We start from the raw sequence: 10,407 nt of genomic DNA on the forward strand, positions 1-10,407 counted from the left end.
GTTTTTAAATTAGATGTACAAAGGGCAGGTGTCCACATACTTTTGGTCATGTAGTGTATATGTGATAGGATGTATAGACATTATGGATAGTATGTAGATGGAATATATAGTATACCTGTGGAATACGTAGGATAGAATAGTATGTAGATATACTATATATTCAATCTACATACTATTGTATTGTATGTATACAATAGTATGTAGATAAAATATAGATTCTATAGTATATATAGTAGCATATATAGTGTAGAGTCTATATAGTATTATTTATTATATCTGTAGAATACATAGAATAGTATGTATTGATAGAGCACATCATTGATCTGTAGAATACATACAATACAATAGTATGTAGATTGAATATATATTTTATAGTATATATAGTATATATATATATATATATATATATTTATATTATATAGTATATCTGTAGAATATATAGAACAGTATGTATTGATAGAGCACGTAGTATATCTGTAGAATACATAGGATACAATAGTATGTAGATATTATATATAGTATATATGTAGAATGCATAGGATACAATAATATGTATATATTATATATATTATAATGTAGAATACATAGGATACAATAGTATGTAGATATTATATATAGTATATATGTAGAATATATGTAGAATACATAGGATACAATAGTATGTAGATATTATATATAGTATATATGTAGAATACATAGGATACAATAGTATGTAGATATTATATAGTATATATGTAGAATACATAGGATACAATAGTATACAGTGGGGCAAAAAAGTATTTAGTCAGCCACGAATTGTGCAAGTTCTCCCACTTAAAAAGATGAGAGAGGCCTGTAATTTTCATCATAGGTACACTTCAACTATGACAGACAAAATGAGAAAAAAAAATCCAGAAAATCACATTGTAGGATTTTTAATGAATTTATTTGCAAATTATGGTGGAAAATAAGTATTTGGTCAATAACAAAAGTTTATCTCAATACTTTGTTATGTACCCTTTGTTGGCAATGACAGAGGTGAAACGTTTTCTGTAAGTTTTCATAAGGTTTTCACACACTGTTGCTGGTATTTTGGCCCATTTCTCCATGCAGATCTCCTCTAGAGCAGTGATGTTTTGGGGCTATTGCTGGGCAACACGGACTTTCAACTCCCTCCAAAGATTGTCTATGGGCTTGAGATCTGGAGACTGGCTAGGCCACTCCAGGACCTTGAAATGCTTCTTACGAAGCCACTCCTTCGTTGCCCGGGCAGTGTGTTTGGGATCATTGTCATGCTGAAAGACCCAGCCACGTTTCATCTTCAATGCCCTTGCTGATTGTAGGAGGTTTTCACTCAAAATCTCACTATACATGACCCAATTCATTCTTCTCTTTACACGGAACAGTCGTCCTGGTCCCTTTGCAGAAAAACAGCCCCAAAGCATGATGTTTCCACCCCCATGCTTCACAGTAGGTATGGTGTTCTTTGGATGCAACTCAGCATTCTTTGTCCTCCAAACACGACGAGTTGAGTTTTTATCAAAAAGTTATATTTTGGTTTCATCTGACCATATGACATTCTCCAAATCTTCTTCTGGATCATCCAAATGCTCTCTAGCAAACTTCAGACGGGCCTGGACATGTACTGGCTTAAGCAAGGGGACACGTCTGGCACTGCAGGATTTGAGTCCCTGGCGGCGTAGTGTGTTACTGATGGTAGGCTTTGTTACTTTGGTCCCAGCTCTCTGCAGGCCATTCACTAGGTCCCCCGTTTAGTTCTGGGATTTTTGCTCACCGTTCTTGTGATCATTTTGACCCCACGGGGTGAGATCTTGCGTGGAGCCCCAGATCGAGGGAGATTATCAGTGGTCTTGTATGTCTTCCATTTCCTAATAATTGCTCCCACAGTTGATTTCTTCAAACCAAGCTGCTTACCTATTGCAGATTCAGTCTTCCCAGCCTGGTGCAGGTCTACAATTTTGTTTCTGGTGTCCTTTGACATCTCTTTGGTCTTGGCCATAGTGGAGTTTGGAGTGTGACTGAGGTTGTGGACAGGTGTCTTTTATACTGATAACAAGTTCAAACAGGTGCCATTAATACAGGTAACGAGTGGAGGACAGAGGAGCCTCTTAAAGAAGAAGTTACAGGTCTGTGAGAGCCAGAAATCTTGCTTGTTTGTAGGTGACCAAATACTTATTTTCCACCATAATTTGCAAATAAATTCATTAAAAATCCTACAATGTGATTTTCTGGATTTTTTTTCTAATTTTGTCTGTCATAGTTGAAGTGTACCTATGATGAAAATTACAGGCCTCTCTCATCTTTTTAAGTGGGAGAACTTGCACAATTGGTGGCTGACTAAATACTCTTTTGCCCTACTATATGTACAGCAATAGTTGAATAGGATGGACTTGACTAGAATACAGTATATACATAGGAAATGTGTGAAACAGTATGTAAACATTATTAAAGTGACCAGTGTGCAGGTCAGTGTGCCTTTGTTGATGCGTTGGGCAGACCTCAGCATCCTCTGGAGAGCTCTGCGGTTGTGGACAGTGCAGTTGCCGTACCAGGCAGTACAGCCATCTCACATGGATGCCTTCCATTGGTGCATCTGTAAAAGTTTGTCAGGGTCTTTTAAGGGTCCAAGCCAAATTTATTCAGCATCCTGAGGTTTCAGCATCACCACACTGTCTGTGTGGGTGGACCATTTCAGATTGTCAGTGATTTGTACGCCTAGAAGCTTTTCCCCTTCTCAACAACTCAATTTTTTTTAAACTGACATGAACAAAGAGTCTTTCTGACAGCTCCTGGTGCCCCGCAGCCATCCCCTGAGGCAGACGCTACACAGACAGAATCTACACTCGTCTTTTCACCCCCCGTCTATCCCTCGTTCCATCCCTCCTCTCCTCTCTGCTTCCTTTGTTTGTTTTCAGGGTGATGGGTAAGTCAGGGTCCAGTCTTCAGCTGTTGTTGCTCTCTGCTGTGTCCACACGCCTGTTTGCGTGTTTGGGTTCATTCTGTGAGTGTTTTGAGTATGTTGTCTTGCGTGTGTGTGTGTGTGTGTGTGTGTTTGTCAGGGCTCTGTCTGTGTGTGCCTGCAGCACGGGGCAGTCAGGTAGAGTGAACTGGACAGGGAGGTTTCTGTCTGTCTGTCTGTTTTTCCCTCTCTTTGAAAGCCCTCTGTAAATCAGAGTAGAATGCTTGTGTGGATGTCAACACCAATACATCGTCACCAATAAACCTCTTCCAAACCTGAAAAAGGGACAACTTCCAAGTGTTAGGCAGTGAAAACAGCCACAGAAATCGATATCCGACTTCAGTAACCAACCACATTGTGGGCCTGTTACAATACATCAATCATGACGGATTTGATGAATATCCACTTAGTTAAATCAGATTTGTTGACTGTGCGCTAATCTGTCGTTCTCCTTCTATCACCCATGGCCTGCGTTCCACTGACCTATTTACGGCATCCATAGAGCAGGCACTGGGAGTCGGGTAGAGGCGAGGCGAGGCGAGGGAGGGAGGGAGGGAGGGGGGAAAATTCTGGGTGTGCTACTCTGTCAAGGTTTCCCTTAATTAGAAAAAACAGGTTATGTCCATGTAGGAGATATCCCTGGATTCAATACCAGTATGTAATACCAGTATGTAATACCAGTATGTAATGTCAGTATGTAATGTCAGTATGTAATGTCAGTATGTAATGACAGTATGTAATACCAGTATGTAATACCAGTATGTAATACCAGTATGTAATGCCAGTATGTAATGCCAGTATGTAATGTCAGTATGTAATGTCAGTATGTAATGTCAGTATGTAATGTCAGTATGTAATACCAGTATGTAATACCAGTATATAATGTCAGTATGTAATGTCAGTATGTAATGTCAGTATGTAATGTCAGTATGTAATGTCAGTATGTAATACCAGTATGTAATACCAGTATGTAATGCCAGTATGTAATGTCAGTATGTAATGTCAGTATGTAATACCAGTATGTAATACCAGTATGTAATACCAGTATGTAATGTCCGTTACTCACAACCTCATGCTAATAGCATTAGCCTACGTTAGCTCGTCCGTCCCGTGGGGGGGAGGAACCAATCCCGTAGAGGATCATCATGTTTTGCTTTAGCTGCTCTGTAGTTTAGATTGTCAAACATATGTTAATGAAGACACTCAACACATGTTAATGAAGACACTCAACATATGTTAATGAAGACACTCAACATATGTTAATGAAGACACTCAACAGAACATAGTGTAGATACGGTACATTATTTTATAAAAGGGACTTGTCATACTGCCAATCATATGTTACGAACCCAATAACTAGCCTACGTATATTGTTCCACTTTGTCTATGCGTCCTGGGTCTAGTTACATGGTCTGCATTTATGTGAGAAACCAGTGTATTGAATGTGTTGAATGTACATGTCCCCAAGGTGACAGCGAACTCACCTCGGTCCAGAGCCAGCTCTGTCTCTCCGGGCCTCGTGGTCGGCCAGTCCAAGCTCATTAGTATCTGTTCAGATGGTGACGAAATATTATACTGTGTGTACAAAAAGGATGCCAGAGGCATGCCCAAACTGAAGGCCTCATGGTGACCAAACAAAACCTGGTGAACTGGGTAACATGGACTGACCATCACAATAGGCAGCACCTGATTATCAACCAGGCTCAGCAGCTAGACCCGGTTGGTGTTGCCACCTGAGGAATGGAGTGTGCAACTGGAACCTGGATAGGCAGTACATGATGTACTTATCAAGCCTTGGCTCATATGAATTTTTCTGAATTTTGCCTATTGGATAGTATTAAAAGCATAGCAATATAATGAATAAAACAGATGAATGATTGACCTGAATGGAGACTCTGGTGAATTCATTCTAGTTCTATCCCATAGGCAAAATCTAGACAGACAACTTTTGAAAAACCTTGCACCGGAGAGTACTTTTGAGGTCTGTGAAAAATCAGAGAAATTTTCATTTTTTGGGTGTAGTTACCCTTTAATTAAAGTGTGCACCAGCAAGAGCCTTGGTTGGTCAGCAGTGTTTCTATGGCACACCAGCAGGAGCCTTATTTGGTCAGCCGTGTTTCTGTAGCACACCAGCAGGAGCCTTGTTTGGTCAGCAGTGTTTCTGTAGCACACCAGCAAGAGCCTTGGTTGGTCAGAGGTGTTTCTGTAGCACACATGTGATGGCAGAGTTTGCAAAACAAATCAACACTGGACTGATGCAAATAGTCATGATATCATTCTGCCAGGTAAGCATAGGCTACTTTGTAGTTAACCTTTAATTGAGAAGGTTTTTTGGAAAGCCTTTCCACCTACAAGTTGACGGTTACGATTAGCATCGTTGCTAATGGCTACACAAAAGTAGGCAAAATTGTAATAATTTATTCATTCTGTTAATGTTTTAAGATAATTTTTGCCAAATTAATTTTCAAATAAATTCGTCAGATTTAGTAGATTTCCTACTATGTTTTTATATTGGTGAATTCCATTTTAATGTCTGGATTCCATAATTCCGTCAGCCATCTCCATATCAGATTTGATATTTTATTTTATTGGGTCCTATATTGGGAAACTGACTTTCTCGGGCCCTGTATTGGGAGACAACTGGCTTATTGGGCACTATATTAGGAAACAACAGATTTTAAAGGGCCCTGTATTGGGAGACAACTGGTTTATTGGGCACTATATTAGGAAACAACAGATTTTAAAGGGCCCTGTATTTTAGAGACAACTGTATCACTTCCCAGCCAACATTCTAAAAGTACCGACACTAAAATATGATATGTTAGCTTTGTTTTAAACTCTCTCTCCCTCTGCTCAACGTGTAGAAGTCTTTCTCAGGCAGTCTAACGCATTCTGTTGTTAATAAAGACAGACCATACGCCCTGTTGGTCTCAGGAAAATGTCCATTCCTTGCATCTTTGATCAGGGTCTCTACTGTAATAATCTCTTATCTCTGATCAGAGTCTCAACTGTAATTATCTCTTATCTCTGATCAGAGTCTTTTGTGTAATTATCTCTATTCTCTGATCAGAGTCTCTAATGTAATTGGATATTTTCTATGATCAGTCCCTTCTGTAATTATCTCTATTCTCTGATCCCAGTCTCTACTGTAATTATCTCTATTCTCTGAGCCCAGTCTCTACTGTAATTATCTCTGATCCCAGTCTCTACCGTAATTATCTCTATTCTCTGATCAGTCTCTACTGTAATTATCTCTATTCTCTGATCCCAGTCTCTACTGAAATTATCTCTATTCTCTGAGCCCAGTCTCTACAGTAATTATCTCTGTTCTCTGATCCATCTCTACTGTAATTATCTCTATTATCTGATCCCAGTCTCTACTGTAATTATCTCTATTCTCTGATCCCAGTCTCTACTGTAATTATCTAGATTCTCTGATCCTAGTCTCTACTGTAATTATCTCTATTCTCTGATCCCAGTCTCTACTGTAATTATCTATATTAATTGATCACAGTGTCTACTGTAATTATCTCTTTTCTCTGATCACAGTCTCTACTGTAATTATCTCTATTCTCTGATCTGCTCTCCAGTAATTATCTCTATTCTATGATCCCAGTCTCTAGTGTAATTATCTCTATTCTCTGATCACAGTCTCTACTGTAATTATCTCTATTCTCTGATCATGTCACGCCCTGGTCTGAGTATTTTGTGTTTTTCTTCATGTATTGGGTCAGGCCAGGGTGTGGCATGGGGTTTTTGTATTGTGGTGTGTTTTGTCTTGGGGTTTTGGTGGTGGTATTGGGATTGTAGCTAGTGGGGTTATCTAGCAAAGTCTATGGCTGTCTGGAGTGGTTCTCAATCAGAGGCAGGTGTTTATCGTTGTCTCTGATTGGGAACCATATTTAGGCAGCCATATTCTTTGAGTTTGTCGTGGGTGATTGTCCTTAGTGTCCTTGTTTCTGGCTGTGTTAGTTTTCACAAGTATAGGCTGTTTCGGGTTTCGTTCAGTTACGTTCTTTGTTTTGTAGTGTTTGTATTTATTTGTGTTTACGTTCGTTCATTTAAACATGGATCGCAATCTACACGCTGCATTTTGGTCCGACTCTCCTTCACACCTAGAAAACCGTAACACAGTCTCTACTGTAAATAGATGTTTTCTCTGATCAGTCTCTACTGTAATTATCTCTATTCTCTGACCACAGTCTCTACTGTAAATAGCTCTAGTCTTAGATAACAAACATAACAATGCACTTGGTAAATAAAGAATAGCTTTATATCTTTGGTAGTCTCTTAACCTTTTCAGCTGTCTCTAACGGTGCCCCCAGCGGCAGTTTTTTATGCACGTGATGTCACAATGTGCTCATTGCTCCAATGTGTGTGATTGTTACGCAACAGGACAGTTTGTCTGCTCTGCCTTCAAACCGAGGCACACTGGCCTGCTATTATTCATAGGCTGTTTCAACTTGTCAATTTCAAATGATTTTCTAACAAGTTGTATTTCTTCTAACAACAGTTTGAATTCAGTTGTGTTTCCGCCTCCTCATTAATTCACATACAAGTAGGCCATTTCACTTTTGCGGATATAAAAAAAAAATAATAATAATTGTACATTACAGAGCCTGACAAACTTCCTCATGGTTTCCGCAGATCAAGTATGCAGGCATTTGCACAATTTTATTTTTTTACATTTTCCGGCTGGTGGTGGCTTCACCTTCATTGTTTTCTTTACTACATGATAATAATTTTGGACATGTGTGCGTTTCTATCGAGGTAAGTGCCTTATAATGGTTTATGTATGTCGTGTTATGTCGTTTCTACTGTAGCTCACTGTATGTATGGAGCATAAAATATTTGTGTATATTCCTTATAACCGCGGACACGTGAGGTAACGTTACTCATTTCAGAACCTTTATGGTGTTATACTCAATGCTTAGGTAGCTAGCTACATTCTTCTATTAGCTCAGTAACACACTGCTAATTGTGTCAGACAAGGATTAGCTTGTGTTGTCTTTTCAAGCTACCCTGGCTTTATGACCATGGTTTGTTTTCATTTGGCCTGTTTAGCATAGCTCTGTTCTGCCCCCTTGTGGACGTCATCAGGTACTGTTTTCTTACTGTTATACAGTGGGGAGAACAAGTATTTGATACACTGCCGATTTTGCAGGTTTTCCTACTTACAAAGCATGTAGAGGTCTGTAATTTTTATCATAGGTACACTTCAACTGTGAGATGGAATCTAAAACAAAAATCCAGAGAATCACATTGTATGAATTTAAAGTAATTAATTAGCTTTTTATTGCATGACATCATCCTGTCTTCACATCGCACATCACAAAGAAGTTGACCCCAAAACCTGTGCCTTTTTGGAGGGAATATATTGACGGGAACACCAACCTTAGTCTTCCATGACATCGGTGACTCATCAACGTGTAAGTCCTTGTATGGCACAAAGACCTGACCAAATGCTGACGTCAGACAGGCAAGAACATTTATTAGTGTGTAAAGGATAATTTTAGGTTGGCAGTAGCGCTGTTGACGAAATGCAAGCATCGCAGCAGAACTAGGAAGTGGTCTTGGGGTAAGAGGGGGACAAAGAAGGGAAAAACATAAGATCTCTGCTCCATTATTTTCTTAGGAGGTTCTTCTTTACTATCCCCATGAGAAGGACTGTCACCAGGAAGGTATACATTTCACTAATTGTGGTTGTAACCCATTTAGCGAGTTTCCTCCTCCTGGCTCTCTCTTCTCCTGTAGCTCCAAGGCATAGTGATTGGTCTCCTCCACTATGTCTCCCACCAACTCCTCTGTCAGAAACATCTTGAAGCACTCTGCCTCAGAGGGAAAATGGCAAGGCGCATTCCACTCCAGACTGGGACTCATCAAAGCAAACAGCAGGGCCAGGAGGGGTGAAATGGCTGGCGGTCTTCCAGCTACCACAGACCTCCTGTACTTGATAAATTGTCAGTCTGCCTCCATCACCACCAGCATCTTCAAAGGGACTTGGGACTTTGTCAGTGGACAAGGGGTCTTCAGATTTAGACCTCACGGGCGCCGCTGGGGGTGGGACCTGTCCACCGGATTCACCCAACCAGGAGAACCGGCTCCAGGCTCAGCGAATCAGAGGCCAGGATTCCCAAAGACACACCCACACCCCTCAGAACCAACCGCATGGCAACCAATCACCTGATCTGCCTGAGGGATACGGTGAGAGAGACGGAGAGAGTTTGTGTTATTGACAAATGGTACAAGTTTGGGGGGCAGCTCCTCACTGTCAGAATCTGATTCCTGACTTTCATACTCATTGTCTCACACTCATTGTCAGAATTAAATCTCCAGAATTTCCACATTTGTGAGTTGTCTCCTTTTGAAACACGTTGCTAATGCTACAGCTTAGCTCACTAGCAACATACTTAAACAACAACACTGAATGGCTCAGAGTGGGAATGAGAGGTTACGTGATTGACTGTCGGCACGTGACACTTCTATCAATAAATCACTAGCAGAAAATGTTTTGTGTGGTAATTATTTATATATTCACTGTTTTATTCACATGTTTTCAAGTATTGGTGACAAATCATGCATTCCAATGAATGCATACATTGTAATTGACAAATATTGTGTGTGTAAAACACTTTTTGGAAGGTTGTACTGATTATGATGAGCTAAGCTAATTCCAGCTATGTGTGCAGCCATGTTTGTTGACATACAATGCATTCTGGGTTTCACGTAAACATCTGTTAGACCAAAGATGTTATATTAAAATGAGGTGAGGGAGGATTCACACATTTTTTAAATAGAAAAGTGAACGACTTTCGTTCCGGAAGTGAATGATGGTAGACGACACACCCCCTTCAACATGCATACTGCAAACGGACCAAACTCATCTTGGCTCCACTTATTATCTTTGGTTGACGGGAAAAAAACAAACATGGCGGCAAACTACACATCATCAGATTACTTTCGAATTCTAGAATGTGTTGTAGTTTCTGTCACCCAAGAGTTATCTAAATATTACCGCTTGTGTTTTGTCGATCTTTCCTCAGCCTACATTTTCCGCTTTGGATGATTGCTGCAGCTACTCCTGTGAACGTCTGAATATTTTCATCCACTTTGTAAGGACTTTTGATTGGACAACAATTTTTCAGTGGAAAAAAAGCTCAAAAGCGGACTATTGCGTCAAACAAAACCAGATGTTTCTAAACGTTCTATTCACAGTGGTTTGAACTGTAGACCCGTGTGTTGGTACGTGTGAAAAGTCATATGAACGCACAACTAGTTCTTGTCACGGATGGGCTATTCCAGCAGATGACAACACCGGGTTCCACTCCTATCAACTATAAAACAAGGAGAAGCAGCTCCAGTGGGCCATCGACAGAACTGGAACAACATCGCCTGGTGCAACAAATCCCAAAAATCACCAAAATTTATGGAAGTGGATAAAACACATG

Source organism: Oncorhynchus tshawytscha, linkage group LG31 (genome assembly GCF_018296145.1).
Source record: "Oncorhynchus tshawytscha isolate Ot180627B linkage group LG31, Otsh_v2.0, whole genome shotgun sequence".
Taxonomy (NCBI): Eukaryota; Metazoa; Chordata; class Actinopteri; order Salmoniformes; family Salmonidae; genus Oncorhynchus; species Oncorhynchus tshawytscha.